We start from the raw sequence: 16,401 nt of genomic DNA, 5'->3' as shown, positions 1-16,401 counted from the left end.
AAGTCAACCTCCACCACCACATGCGTCCTAGGAGAATGGGGCGGGGTCGGAGCAGGGGCGGCTAAAGAACGGCGCCAAAAAGGCACCGACTCGACCTCCTACAAGGCAGCTACCTGCATGGAGGAGCAAGAGGGACCCGGGGAGGCACCCCGGATCCTAGCCACCACAGCGGCGCCACCAGGGCCGGGGAGGACAGCTGTCAGCTTCGGAACAGCGTCGGCTTGGCCTCGGTAAGGCAGCCACCTGCCCAGAGGACAGAGGGGGATTCTGGGACGAACTGTGAGTCCCAGCGACCTACTGAGACACCACAGGGACCCCCTTGGGGGTTTGCGGCAAGGCAGAGACGCTGTGGGTCTGCAGAACGTGGACAAGGCCTCAGTGACAAGTTGTAAGACTTACCAGTGGGCGAGCGACACCCATGGGGCCTCGGTGAAGGACGAAGTCGGAATCGGCGGTTCCTTGACCCTTCCGAGGTAGGGGATGGATGCGGTGACAACACCGATCTGGACAAGCGGCCCGAAAGTAGTTTCATCCGGTGCTCCCGCCGGGACTTCGGCTTTAGATGCTGGCAAGCGTCGCAGTCCATCGAATTATGGTGCTCTCCCAAACACCACATACAAATAGGGTGGAGATCCGTCATCGACCTCTGACGTGTACAAGAAGTACATGTCTTGAAGCCCGAAGGCATTCGCACACTGTTCCTCAACACAAAAGCGTGAAAAGAAGGTCTGAAAACAGGTCAGAGACACGATCCGGATCCACGTTGCACGCGGAAAAGAAGGAAGCGGACGTCAGCACGCCAGGGTGGGGCTTATGTGACCTCGCTGCTGTCACACCCGCGAACGACGTCAGGGCGGAGTCACGTGGTACCGCCCCTGGCGCGCAGAGATGCTATGGCAAAGAAAATTTTCCGGATCCAGTCTCACGCCTGGGGATAATTCTACGTTAAGGAATCTGCGGCTAGTAGTCTCTATCGGATGAGACGCATAATAAACACCAGTTACAGTTAACGGCGATTTGTCTTTATTATAACACTGGCGACGATCAGTCTGCGAAAGCTTCTGTCTCATCCCTTTCTGTGTGAACTCAGCCTGCTCAGCAGAATTCTACTTAGTTCCTGCATGTTAAACTTCGTGGCCTACAAAGTTAAGGTACCCTGCACAGCGCATGGTTTTTACAGGAATAAAGCTCCCCTTCTGCTTTCTCTGCTTTACGTATCTCTTGGGGTTTCACAAGTGCTGACATATTCTTCTGGGCCCGTAGTGAGTACTCTGCCTGTGTTCCGTCCTTCAAGTCAGCATTTCACATCCCTGTGAGGAAACCCAGTCTGCAATCCACACTTTCAAGCCACCACTCTTCTTCTTCAAGCCAGAGTCCCAGTGTACTGGTGCAGTGCCACTTTTGCTCTACGGCCGCCTCAATTTGTGGATTGCCATCCTGCTGCACAAGGCTCTTCTGGCACTTTTTCCAGCTGGGTACACAAACTTCCGGATGGACTCCTGTGTCCTTCCCGAGGCATGTCATCCGGCCCTCTGTGGTGATATGCACACTAGGCTTTTTGAGGCATGTCATTTTTGGTTGTATTGTCTCTCTTGATTATCCCTCCAACTTTGCCTAGTTTACAACCTTTTCTAATTTACCTCTGCATCTTAACTGCTTTACACGCATCACTAATTTCATCTGCTTTACACGTATGACCAATTTCATATTTCTATATGGCAAGCATAATTTGCAGCCCTAGGACTTATCTTAGTGATACAATTATTCAAGATATATTATCTGCTTTACATGCAAGACTAGTTTTCTGCTTCTACATGCCAAGTGCAATTGTCAGCCCTAGCGCTTACATTATTTCTAAGGTTCTACATACTTCTACTTAGAGATACGTTTACCATTGACATATATATTTTTTCAAGCTCAAAACTTATATACCTAGATCACTGGAAATCTACACATTTTGCTGTGCGACATTGCCTCTAGTACACTTTACAATTCCATATTTTTACCAAGACTTGGAGTGTCACTTACCTTTGGTTCATAATGGCAGCTGCTAGCATGTCACAACCTGCATTATTTTTAAATGAGTTAGGGGAACCTAATGTACCGTTGAAGGAGTGGGTAAAGGTCTTTGAGTCCTACCTAATAGCAATTGGGGGGAGAAAGGTTCAGCTCTATAAGAAAGCAAGACATTACTCCACAACTTAGGTACACATGGCAGGAGAATTTTCAAAACGTTACCTGACCTTGATCTTCTTTTTTTTTTTTGCAGTTTTATATAGCGCGAACTAGACCCGAACCGAATCGGGTATCAGAGCGCTTTACATAGCACCAGTTACGTTAGGACACACATTCATGTTTGTTAGGCACAGGGAGATTAAGTGATTTGCCCAGAACCACAGGAAGTTTGGCGTCGTTACCGAGACTCGAACCCAGTTCTTCCAGGTCCGAGATCGAGCGCCCTAGCCGTTAGGCCAACTCCTTCTCCCCATCTTCCACTTGATGAACGTGAAGAGGATGACATATAAAATTACTTTACTTAAATTAGAAAATCACTTTGGTGACAAAATTAATATAGTACTGGAACACCACACATAAATTCTTCAGCTGTGCTCAGAGCGAACAAGAAAGCGTGACTAATTATGTAGCTGTACTCGGAGGTCTGAGCAAGTTGTGTGAATTGGCAGAATTAAATGACTTTCTCATAAGAGATCAACTGTTATGATGCACAAATAATACCAACATACAAGAAAAGGTGTTACAAAAACAACCCAACCTTCAGTGAACCATCAAGGTAGCTAAATCCATTGAACACACAGCCATGTGCTTAAAAGAAATAAAAGCCACTACTACTGAACAAATATCGAAATAACAGACCAAGAACTGGAAAATGCTGTGCGCAAAGTAAAAGCAATTGCCAAACTAACTATTCGGAAAACAATAAATTAAATGTGGCAGCAGCAACCATTTAGCTAATCACCCCAATTGCCTGGCCTGCTACATGAAAGAAATACAATAAGAAAGGCCACTTATCTAGAGTATGCAGGAACATTTCTAAAAATAGATAAGAGCTTGAAAGTAGTACACCTGAAGAAAGACCCCATGTAGTTAGGAAGATAATCTTTCAAGTAAAAGAGGATAACTCCATTAACAAAGTAAAATACCCGGAATGCAATTTGTATCTGGATGGTAATCCCATTAAAATGTTTTGCGGATTCATGCTCCCCATTTACATTAACTTTTCTGATTTATAATCCCAGTAACCCTGAACAAGTCTTAACCATAAGCCTATCTGTCACAGGTGAAAATATATGTGACACGTTTCCTGAAAACTTCACAGAAAAGTTAGGGGTACTAAGTGATTTCCAGCATAAAATTAAATTGAAATCTAGCACTGCCCCTGTGGTGCATAAAAGTAGACCTATACCACATCTGATGTGGGAACCTTTACAGAAAGCACACACAATATTAAAAGATTTAGGTATCATACAACCCATAGAGTGCTCTGGTTGGTTAGCCCCTGTTTTCATCGCTTGAGAGACACTCATTACCCTGCATCCATGAGATGCTATATATATATATTTACTACAACAAGAGCAACCCATACGTCCTTGTGACCTGGCTAAGTACATGAGTACACAACAGTGTTCACAAGGAACTCATTTATATTCTCAATGTAAACTTTTTGCAATTAAATAGTTGCACCGCTAAATAGATGAATCAGATATGCAATGAGTGACCTTTCTGTAGATCAAAGTATTAATCCAAGATTTAATAAAAATATTCCTAAACAAGCTCGCACAAACTTATCATTCGAGTATACCTGGCTTCAGCCGAAGTAGGTACATTTATTTAGCACAAAGATAAGAGATATAACGAAATATGTATATGCACAATCACAGGTTTTTTCTGTAGTTCTGTAGCTCAACTGATGACATTGCGCGTTCTCTTCGGTGGCGAATAGATCTAACCAAGGCTCTCCCCATCGCTGAAAGAGGCCTTGCCCCACGTCCGAGTGCAGACGTCATTCGTGATCCATCATGCACCGACGGCTGAGCTCGTCCGCCCTGGCGTTCAGAGAACCAGCCAGGTGTTGAGCCACCAGGGTCACGCCCTGGCGTTCCAGCCACTGCCAGAGGCGCAGACCCTTCTGGCAAAGGGTCCACGACCCCACCCCGCCCTTTTTGTTGCAGTACCACATGGCGGTGGTGTTGTCCGTGAACACCTGCACTACACTCCCCCAGACAGAGGGGAGGAGTGCTTTCAGTGCCAGAGGAATCGCCCACAACTCCAAAAGGTTGATGTGGAGCCGGGCCTCCGCCGAAGACCAGAGGCCTATGATCTCCGCCTCTCACATGTGGCCTCCCCAGCCCTGGAGGGACGCATCCGTCACAACCACGTGCTCCGGTTGGGGAAGGGAGAGGGATCTGCCACTGACCCAATCGCGGTCCGTGAGCCACCACTGCAGTTGTCTCGCAGTGCCCTCCGAGATCAGGAAGTGGTCGGACAGGTTGCCCTGATGCTGGGCCCACTGAAACTTTAGGTCCCACTGCAGAGCCCGCATCCGCCACCTGGCGTGATGCACCAGTAGGATGCAGGAGGCCATCAGCCCCAGAAGCCGCAGCGTCAACCTGACCGAGACCCGGGATAAAGGCTGAAAGAGTGGAATCAGAGCCTGAATATCCCGGACCCACTGTTCGGGAGGGTAAACCCGAAACTACGCTGAGTCCAGAACCGCTCCGATTAAGAGGAGCTTCTGAGAGGGGCACAGGTGTGACTTCGGCACATTGAGGGAGAACCCCAGCTGCCGTTGTCTGGAGGTGGCTGACGACTGTTGGGGGCGAGCCCGCCTTCAACAACCAGTCGTCGAGGTAGGGGAAGACTGAAACCTCTAACCTGCGCAGATGAGCTGCGACCACCGCCATCACCTTTGTGAACACCCGTGGGGCGCTGGTAAGGCCGAAGAGGAGCACGGTATACTGAAAGTGCTCGTGGCCAACCGTGAACCGCAGGTAGCGCCGGTGGGCCGAATCGCCACCGTCGTTGCCATTGCTCTGCCCAGAGAGTCGGTGGTATCCAGTCCACACCGGATCAAATAACGTGCCGCATCTCGGCCTTCCACAAGGGCTTGGCCGAGTTTAGCCCATACCTCCAACGGGCATTCTGGCAGCACGTCCGCGACCGTATCCCACAGAGAGTGGGTGTAACAGCCCAAGAGGCACGCGGTGTTGGAAGACCGCAGTCCCAGACTCAGGGAGGAGAATACCTTTTTGCCGTATTGCTCGTACCTCTTGGATTCCCTGTCAGGCGGCGCCGACTGGAATGCGGTCTGGGAGTTTGAGGCCTGAATCACCAGGCTCTTAGGGGTGGGGTGGGTGGACAGGAAACAAGGGTCGCCCGGGGTCGGGCGGTGGCGTCTGGCCACGTTCCTATCTACAGGCGAACCTGTAGCGGGCTTGGACAAAGTGCCCAAAAGAACGTCGGTTAAGGCCTCGTTAAACGGCAGCAGAGGCTCGGCTGAGCATGACTGCGGCTTAAGGACCTCAGTGAGGAGGTTAGTCCTCATGGCCGCGACGGGGAGCTCAAGGCCCAAGGCCTTGGCTGCCCTCATCAACACCACACTGTAGGTTGCCCCCTCCTCCGTAGCCACGGTAGGAGGTGAGACAAAGCCAGTGTCTGGCGAGGTGTTCAGACCACTGGCATCCCCAAGTTCACCCGTCCAGTCCTCCTGGGACTGACATTCACGTGTCAGAGGGTCGTTAGACCCCTCCCAATACTCCTCATCACCCATCTCCTGGTACTCAGGGTTAGTAAATGATGGGGCCGGTTCATGGAAAGTGAACTTTCCGAACGGCGTCTGAAGCGGCGCCCAGCGGTGCCGTTCCGGCACCGGAACCGAGTCGAGGGAGGCATCGGGGACGGCGCCGCCCGAGGACGGCGCCGGGGGTGACACCTGAGGGGCCGTCGCCGGGGAGGTCGTTAGGTCCACCGGCGACGACCCGGATCCGGAACCATATCCAGCGGGGGCCTGCGGCGCCGGGCCCGAAGGCGCCGGCGGCATCGGAGCCGAAGCCCCCGACGGCGTCGGGACCTAAGCCCCCGACCCGCTAGGCCCCCCAGACGGGTCCGCTGGGCCCGAAGGCGCCGCGGAGCCTGGTGGAGGAGTGAGGGACCTCATGGCCATGAGGAACCGCTTGATCTCCGGCGCCGCGCGAGGCCCAGGGATCGGAGGGTATGGGGCCGGATGCGGCGCCTGCGACTCCGACAGAGCCGCGTGGGCGGTGTCACCTGAACCCCCGGCCGCATCGCGCGAGCGTCGGGGGGAGTCGGAAGAGCGATGACGTTTCTTCGACTTCTTGTGTTTACCTGACGACTTCGACCCTGAGGAGTGATGTCGACTCCCGGAGCTCCGATGGCTTCTCTCCCGTGACCGGTCCCTCGACCTCCGTCCTGACCGGGACCGTTCTCGGCGCGGGGCCGACTGCCGGAGTTCGAGCCGCTTGCGGGACCGCTCCTGCCTAGCCTTCGAAGTTAGGGCCCGGCAGTCAGAACAGGCCTTGTCGTCGTGATCGATGCCGAGACAGTGGAGACACTGATGGTGAGGATCGGTGACCGACATCAGCCGGTCGCAATTCTCACAGGGCTTAAAACCTGCCATCCCTACCGGCACCGTTCGGAGTCGAGGACTTCGAAAAAGGATGATCAAAAGATCAAAAAAGTTTAGTCAAAAAGTGACTAAGGTACCACTTTTTCCGGATCTGCGCTGCTGGCGCGGAAAAAAGAAGAACTAACGTCAGCAAGCGGAGGCGGCGTCTAAGTACTCTGACGACGTCATCACGGCGCCCACGACGACGGACGCGGAGCCGCAGACAACACCTACCGACGCGCAAGGGTACTGCTACGCAAAAAAATTCCGGATCCAGTCAGACACCTGGGGATATTCTAAGGTAAGGAATCTATCACTAACGTGTCTCTTTCAGATTCTGTCATTTCAAACCGGGTAGAAAAACCATACTTACCACAGATGCCAGCAGCAAAAGACTAGGTGCCATGTTATCCCAAATCATTGCTGGCAAGGAAAGGATTGTGGCTTTTTCCTCACATACCCGCACTTAATCAGAAAGGAGCTTCTCAGTGGTTGAAAGAGAAGCCCTTGCATGCTTCTGGGCTGTAAAACATTTAACATTATTTTTGTGGTGCCTTCAATTTAGTATTCGCACTGACCACAAACCTGTCACATATATGTTCATCTTCAAAAGTTCCTCCAACAGTACCCCCTGCATAGTTAGATGGGTTTTGGGCTTTGAGAGCTTTTGTTTTAAGGTAGAATATGCTCCATGCAACCAAAACACTGGAGATGACCTCCTATCTAGATCCCTTTTAAAAAAGATAGAACAATATGAAACTCTAGAGTATCCCATACTATAAATAAATTCCACTGCCATAACTTCAAAGGAGTGGGAGAATTGTTCTGCCAAAGATGAGTCATTAAGGCAACTTAAGATGTATACAGTACAGGATTGGCCAACTCTTGCAGTGAGGTGAGTGGGGAAATCAAAAAGGTATTGGGAAGTTCGACAGAAGATTTACTTAAGTCACAACCTCATATTAAGAAATGGCAAAATAATACCCCCGGTAGACATAAGGAACAAAGTAATAGACCTAGTGCATAAAGGACATCTTGGGAGGCGTTTACCCAAATCTAGATTTGGAGACCGATATTGGTATCCCAACATGGATTCCATGGTGGAATCCAAAGTTAAAAATTTTACCATTTGTGCCAATAGTGACACATCTAAATCCGTCCACAATGTTCCTTTGCCCTCAGTTTCTATCCAAGATAAACCCTTGGAAAAACGTGGGCTGGACATCATCGGCCCCATAAATTAAAAAGGCGTAATGAAACGATTTGCATTTGTTTTAGTTGATTACCTATCCCATTGGGTAGTCCCGAGGATGGTGAATCAGATCACTACACAAACTCTCATATATTTCCTGAGAACACATTCACAACGGAGGGCATTCCAGCCACCATATTAATGGACAATGGGTTGCAATTCACCTCAACTGCTATGACAGACTTTCTTACAAGATTAGCAATCACACATATTAAGACTGCCCTATACTGTCCCTGGGGTAATGGCATTGTCAAAAGAGTGAATAGGATAGTCAAATACTGCATACAACTTGCCTGTGCCAATGACATCTAGGTGGAGAGAGTCATACAGGACATGCTCTGGGTATACCACACTACTCCCAACCAAGTCACCGGGATATCACCCTTCTCATCCCTTAGAAGTAGAAAACCTAGCACAAAATGATTTCCCAATTGGATAGGGGGGAGGAGAAAGAGTAGAGCAGTTTATCTGTTGTGAGAAGCAAAATCATATCACACCAAACCAAATATAAGAATTACTACGACCACAAACATGGCACCAAAACACAACAAGCATTTGCAATGCAATAGGTCTCGCATTTGCAAAAGTTTGAGCTATTGGCATTGTAAATGACAAAGCTTTTATCTATGTGTTGGTTTTGAAAACAGATAAATAAATGGCATTGTCATTTACAATGCCAATAGCTTAAACTCTCGCATTGTAAATGACAATGCCTTTTTTAAATGTTTTTAATAAAAAAACATAAATAAAACGCAGTAATTTATAATACCAATAGCTGAAATTCGTGTAAATGCGAGCAGTTATAACCCAGACGACAAAATTAAGTAATGACACGCCTCCGCTGCCCCCTCGAAAGTTCGAGAGAAAGACAAACAAGGCACCACGGACTGAACGTAAATCAACCAGCTGCTCAGGCTTTTCGATTAAATTATTACAATTTATTGCACAAGGAGGTCGGCGTTGGCAGCCCTGGGTGGTATGTGCTCCAGATTTGGAGCAACAAATGAAGGTCCTGCGGCTGTGCTCTGAAAGAACCATTTGGCAGTTACACAGCCGCTTCCACACGCAAACACACACAGGCAGACACACATGCAGAGAGGCAGCCGCACACGCTTTCAAACCACACACACTCATTCACAATCTCACTGAAACACGCAGATAAACAGGCAGACAGAATTACAGACACACAGAGAACTAAATTGGCTAACTTAAAAAATGTATTTCATTGTGAATAATTAAAATTGAAAATGTTTCAATTCTGAAAATATGTGACTGTGAATTAAACATTACTAAGGTTTATGGATGTGGTAGTGGCCTTCATGGTGTTGCAGACACCCCCGTTCTCCTCTTCACTTTCGTCTTCAGTCTCTCATTGCTAGACACCTCCACCCTTTCAAGCTTTGTTTCTGAAATCCCTTATTTGCATATATATCTTACTTTCCCACACTTACCATTACCACATATATGATTATTTCCTACATGGGTTCTGCAAAGAGGTCAAGGATTGGATGGGCATGGAGTCTGCAGACCTCTATGACCCACTGACAGGCACTGTGAGAAACTCCCACTGCCCTTTGCTTCAACTTCAGAGCTCTGAGCTGTGCAGCGTCATACACACCCAGCCACAACCCGAACTTAGACAACTAGTTCAATCAAGCACCATACAAGAACTGTACGCTGCGTGATAAAACTAAGACACAGCAACTGGGGAAAAAGCAAATACTCATTAGAATGAAGTAAAAGCATTAAAAATGTGAACAGGGATTGTATCACTGATATGTAAAAGTTTTAGTGCTTTTACAATCATTATTGAGAAACCGATCAGCCTTTTGCCCGTCCTGTTTAAGGACATCAATACAGGATCCGCATCCAAATCGGTCTGAGACCAGGCAGGACCCGCCCACAATACACAGTTTAATTTGGTCTGAAGACACTGCTATCAGGTGTAAATTCCCAGTCCCTTTAACAAACCGCACAATTCTGCACATTTTATGGCATTTTAAAACTTTTGGCTACGCTTTAAATCGTAGATATCGCTCTACCTGACAGAAACATTACAGCAGGAGGATTGCAGTGATTTTCAAATACTTCTTGTGCACTCGGCAGCACCATTATAAAACACCTTACCTTTCTCTGCCGCTGCTCAGGTTTTCAACATGCGCACTACATTCAGTGTCTGCCGAAAATCAGGACATGCTTATAGAGGAGGCTCTGACTCACCGCGCTTCACAAACGGAGATCCCGGCCGGGTTTCTCTTCCAGGGTGAGGTCGGAGCATGAAGTGTTACGGGACATGTCTGGGAGCTGTAATCCTGCTACTTCCTGGTTTACAAGCACGGGAAACTTCAGGGAGGGAGTGAAAATTACCCTTACTCCGAAAGCCTGTAAAACCGCTTATTTGTGTCATGTCCTTTCAGAGCTAAAGGCGCGCACTCTTGCGGGCGATTGTAGCAGAACTCACTTAAACTGAGGCGTAGTGTGTACGTTTGATGGGCATGGCATTGAAGAAATCGTTCATCCAGATAGTAGAGCAAGGGCGAGGGAAGTATCAGTTTTATATGAAGTCATGCCTTTACTGCAGCATTTGTGCCGTGCTTACTACTACAATGTGCGGCACTGAAGCGCTTCCCCCGTGGGTAGCACGCTATATTGTACGAGGTGTGTGGTTAAGTGCAGGGCACAAGTCCTAAAAACAAGCAAAACAATGCGTTTAACACGGGAATAGAAGCAAATTAAAAAGGAAGAGACAAATGAAGAAAACGCCCGGCCGGACAGCCAATTGCATCGCGGCCCGGCCGGAAGTCCCGCCTCCTCGAGCACCCGAGAAAGGAGAGGAAAAGTCTTCCCGCGGCCCGGGGCTCCCGTGAGCTGCGGAGTGCCCCGGAGCCGCCTGCGCAGAGGAGTAGCTTTTGTCCCGCGGCCCCGGGGAAGAGCTGCAGAGCCGAGGAGTCACACCGGGAGCAAAGAGAAGTGCTGCGGAAAGAGCCCCAAGGAGCGGGAGCTCTCGTGTAGCCCCCGCCAGCAGAGCCCGGAGCCGGTAAGTGTTGTCAGGTGGGGGGGAGAGCTGCGGCGGGGGAGGGGGGGGAGAGCTGCGGCGGGGGAGGTGGGGAGAGCTGCGGCGGGGAGGCGGGGGAGAGCTGCGGCGGGGGCGGGGGAGGGGGGGAGAGCTGGGGAGGGGGGGAGAGCTGCGGTGGGGGCGGGGGAGGGGGGGGGAGATGTCTCTGTATGTATGCGGCGGCCGGGGGCGCTTCTGTGTATGCGGCAGGGCGGGGGGAATGTCTCTGTATGTGTACGTGTGTGTGCACATTAGATGCAGGCAAAGCGCGCTCACGAGGTCAAAAGGCACTCCACATAAAGAACTACCAGACGCATTGACGCCTGCACTTGAAAGTGAAACTGACTGAAGCAAGCGCCCGGCCCACGTTAAAAAAAAAAAACACACACGCATTAGATACAGTCAAGGCGCGCTCACGAGGTCTAATCTCCAGCAGAAGAAATTCAAAACAGTCTGCTGTCCACATTCCCCTTCATTCCCCAGAAAGCGGCAACATAAGTTGTCTCCCTAGACAGCAAAAGCTTTCGCTTTTGCTTTAGTCTAGGCGAGACCTAAAAAGGGGCAGTGGTAGACTGGGTATACATTAAGAAATCTACGGGTAGAAATAGTGGTGACTCCAAGTTCTTTGAACCTATACAGATTGTCGTTGTAGTAATGGGCAATTGTCAGAAGTGGAGCATGGACAGGCTAGCCAAATACACACCACCGTACAATAGCATAACCAGCTATACCATCACCATACCTAACTACTACCACATCGATCCGGCCAGTAATGTTTCCAACAGCAATAGACAGAAATACACCAATGTGGCATAAAGACTATGACACGAAAAATGACATATTTAGTTACCAATGGGTTCAGAGTAAATCCATTTCACATTTATCAGGAGAAGATGTGTTAGAATGTCAACTGTTTTATTATAAATGATTATTGATATATCAACATGGTATTCCTCCTTCTTGTAACCCCCTACCTTTTCCCCAGATGGGGTATTCTTACAGTTAGGCTTTGCAGCCTGTCTTAGAATGTTGATGCTGTAGGGATTCTACTTTGTCAAGCAGGCAACAGAGACCTATGTAATGGTGGAGAGAGGAGACACAATACATACCAGTGACAGTTAACAGCGATTTTCTTTTTCTTCATTTTAACATCAGCTTTCAAAAAACAATGCACACCATGCCCACTTGTTCCATACACACGTGTGGAGGCTTTAGTCAAGTTGGAGAAGTGTTGTGCGTTCAGGAGAACCTGCCCCCCGCCCATTCCCCCTCCGCTGCTTCAGGTAAGCTTCAATTCCTGCCTTTATGGTGCTGTCACTGGCCATTATTCTGTTGTTTATCTGATCATTTTGTGATCAAAGGCATTCCAATATTGTCTCCTGACAGGAAATCTGCCTGCTACATAGAATGGGTGGTAATAGACTTCATGATGACAGACATGTTATCATTGAAGGGGAGAGTTTTGAGTTGAGGCATGTAGAGTATTTTCGGAATCACCTCAGGAATCTGGACAGGGCCCATTCAACATTCTGTTCTAATTCAGAAATTCATTTGACTTTGTTTAGTGTCCTCATAAAGCATTCAACTTCACAATTAGACTGGGACCACTTGGGAGTTATGCTCTTATATGCAATATGAAGTGATGATAAATGTGTGAAAAATTCACTTAAGCAGGATTTCCCATTATCCATTCAAACTTCTTGCAGTATACCCTGGGTTGCTATCGGTTTCTCAAACTTTGGAATTCCTTTGTCCATAGAAGTTGACTGCATAATTGCCACTTCAGGAACTTGACTATGATCATCAATCATGTCAAACAAAAAGGTGATGTGTAGAATATGTTAATTTATCAGACAATGGTAATTACGTGGGCTGCATTTCCTATTGGGAGAAAAGCAAAATGTGCACTGATTAGAAACCAGGGTGGGGGGGTCAGAGGATTATTGTATTGTAATTGCATTTATATAGCACTTACTACCCCATATGAGGTGTCGAATAGCGTTTTCGGTGAGTAGCACGCTACTCAGAACCGATAAAGAATTAGTGTTGAATTAGTATAGTGAAATATGAACGTAATTTGAGTGGTGGATATGTTAGTCAGTTATTTGGATTGAGAAGGGTAGGGGAGGGATGGAAGAGAGAAAAGGTTTGCATTTCTATAGTGCTTGTTACCCCTGATGGGGTGTTGAAGCGCTTTTTTGGCGGGTAGTAAGCTACTCAGGAACCCATAAAGGATTAATGTTGAAAATTAGTATAGTGAAATATGAAAGTAATTTGAGTGGTAGATATGTTATTTAGTTATTTAGATAAAGAACGGTAGTGGCGAGATAGAAGAGGAAAAGAGGTTTGCATTTATATAGCGCTTGCTACCCCTGATGGGATGTTGAAGCACGTTTTTGGCGAGTATCACGCTACTCTGGAACCCATAAAGGATTAGTTTTGAATTAGTATAGTGAAATATGAAAGTAACTTGAGTGGTGGATATGTTAGTCAGTTATTTGGATTGAGAAGGGTAGGGGAGGGATAGAAGAGTGAAAAAGGTTTGCATTTATATAGCGCTTGCTACCCCAGATTGGGTGTTGAAGCATCCATAACTAAACCCTCAGCCTCTCCCAAATCACCCAACCTTCTTCACTGACAACTGTTTGTCATTAACTTAAAGTTAAAGTAACTCCTGCCATTGGGTTGCTGTAACTCAAATGAACGGTTTTGCAGCAACCTCTTTACCTCGCTATGGGCTTAGTTCTATTTATAGATGAAAAATGCCACATATAGCAATTGAGTGCAGTCTTTTTGGATTACTCCTCAGAGCCCAAGGATAGTAAGGGCAAGTGAATTATTTTGAAAGGTGATATATGAAAGGTTCCAATATTCGACTCCCGTTAAAGTGTGCTTTCGATCCCCAGCAGGTCACATACCATATATAACTAGTGTCAATGCTTGGGGACTGTAGGCACCCCCCTGAACACAGCGATTGCTTGTCCAGCTGCACACAGTGCTAATGTAACCTTTGGAGCTTAGTGGGTATACTTGCTTGTTGGATAGTAACAAAAGTATATAGCTTGGTGAGGAACCTATATATAGCTGTATCAAATATACTGTCAATCTAGTGGAGGACCCCTACCCAGAACGGTGGGTCTTTAGGCAGTTTCATAGCATGTCACTCTGCCTGTCTCTTAGCAATCTCGCCAACACTTATCGGATCATTGTGAGTCCCACAAATGAAGTTTGCCAAGAGTGTGGTACCAATAGAGTGCGGTCATGATTCAGTCTTCCTCACCAGCAAAGCAGGTAGCAAAGGAGTGCACTCTCAATAATACATCCTTCTGCTCTTTGCCTGAGCTGATGCCCGATTTCCATCTCCCATCTCTCTCGCACTGGCAACTTTACTCATATGCGGGAGTAAATCACAAACTTGAATAACTCTGAAACCAGTCCTTCGTCTTCGCCGTAAGGCATCTCTCAAACTAAAGGGTAGCACTTGTATGTCTTACTTGGTACTAATGGAGCCATTCTGTCTCTGGTGGCTGATATTCCTGCTTGATGGTTTCAAAGGATCAAATACCATCAGCTTCAAATAGTTTCCAAATCCACCCACATTACTTGTTTTTCCACGTACCAAGCTCTATTTCATCAGCTGTCGGTCAAAAATGCAGAGTTACTGATAAATAATTTAGGCTGCAATGGGTCAGAGAGCGATCGTTGCTTTATAAACTTCTTATCCCAAACCTGAAGGCTTCTCTGGTGATGGGTGCAGACTCAACCCACAGTTGTAACGTTTATTGGCAAGCCAGTGACCTTGAGATCAGTGTCCGAACAACTATTTGATCTATGAAACACAATTATTTCTCCTATCCTCCACAGCCCAAGTTGGGCTACCTAACAATATTTCATTATATTGGGGAGATCCAGTCCACTAGCTTTAATCCACAACTGCAATGGTCTGCAGTTCTCATTTTTTCCCTTCCTAGAGGAAATTGTCAATGGATTTCGGCATATTTGTTAGTCATTGAAGGAGCAATGGTATAGTTTGGAAAATGTAAAGTATTTTAGGATGTGTGGTTATATGGACGGCTACTAGTGTACTCAACCACAAAAGCCTACACCTATGCCAAACCTGGAGGTCTTTATCAATAGTTTTCAGGAGTGGATTGTACTTTGCTACATTCATTCCCTTAAATACTGACATATTTTGGATCACTAGATAGGTTATAGAGTATTTTATCCATTAAAAGAGAAAATTGGTTTGTAAGAATTGAGCCTATTCCCTTCGGTTTACTGTGTTCAGCACTTGGGATTTCGGTCAATTTATCTTGAACCTTGCTACCGTCTGACCCTTGTCCAGCTTCTTCAAGAGGGGGCAGAGAGACTGGAGAGGGCTAGACAATGTCACTAGGATATCATCTGCATACATGGTCAGTTTATATTCACCCTTGCATATCTTTATCCATTTTACCTTCTCCATGTTTCTCACTGTATTGGCCAGGGATTCTGTCGTGAGGGCAAATAACAGTGGCAATTATGTGCATCTTGTCTCCTCCCTCTCTTCACCTCAATTAGAGCGAAAATATTCCATTGACCTTGATTCATTTGGTAGGGTTATCGAAGGACCCTAAAACCCAGTTTCTAAATTTTTGACCTGAGCCAAGAATTTCTAATACTGTCCACTGTAAATGCTAATTTGTGGGTGGTTTCCTCCTATGTGTCACACTGTTCGCCATCTTGATTACTGTCTTGGACGTGCCTAATTCAAGAAGCATGCGCCTCTTTCATACAGAGCAATAGACACAATTCAGTTGGGAGACTCCGGAGTTTTGAAGTAAAATTTACTTTATTTTGGCTGTCTCATGCCTGGAATTGCACTTTCTTCAATCGATGTCAAAGGGGGAAATACATTCTCCTGATTTTATTTTTTAAATCTCCCACTTCCCTTTTCTAATGTTGGTATGTATGCCTCTATTTCATTTGTGGCCCTAGACCATCTTCAGCATACTTTTTTTATTTCTCCTTATTGGGTTTTGTCATGTTGATAATTTACGTTGGCATTTTCAAGTTGTATATATTTATCGGAATTCATACATGTGTAACAATTAATCAAATACATTTATAAAGTGCGTGCTTTCTCAGCAGTGTCTCCCGGTGTTGTAAGCTGGAAACGACGGAACACCGGCGCGAAAGGCTTGTGGACCATTAAATTACAGCTACATTAGAAAGCACTGTTAAGAAGGGCATGGCCTGAGCAAGATGGCGGCTTACAGACAGCTCTGCACCCGGCCCTGCAGTTTCCAGTGTTTCGGTGCGCAATCTGCCCAACAATCACCCAAGGCTAATCCACAGAGGCAAACCAAACACCTGAGGTTGTGATGTGGCGAAATTTGCAGCAACAGATCAGCGGATTAGACTGGATTGGACTCTCCACCTCTCCCGTGCATGGAAAGCAACATTGCAGCT

Source organism: Lissotriton helveticus, chromosome 12, assembly GCF_964261635.1.
Source record: "Lissotriton helveticus chromosome 12, aLisHel1.1, whole genome shotgun sequence".
In the NCBI taxonomy this organism is placed as follows: Eukaryota; Metazoa; Chordata; class Amphibia; order Caudata; family Salamandridae; genus Lissotriton; species Lissotriton helveticus.
The sequence above is the reverse complement of the archived record's forward strand: the minus strand, read 5'-3'. Positions refer to the sequence as shown.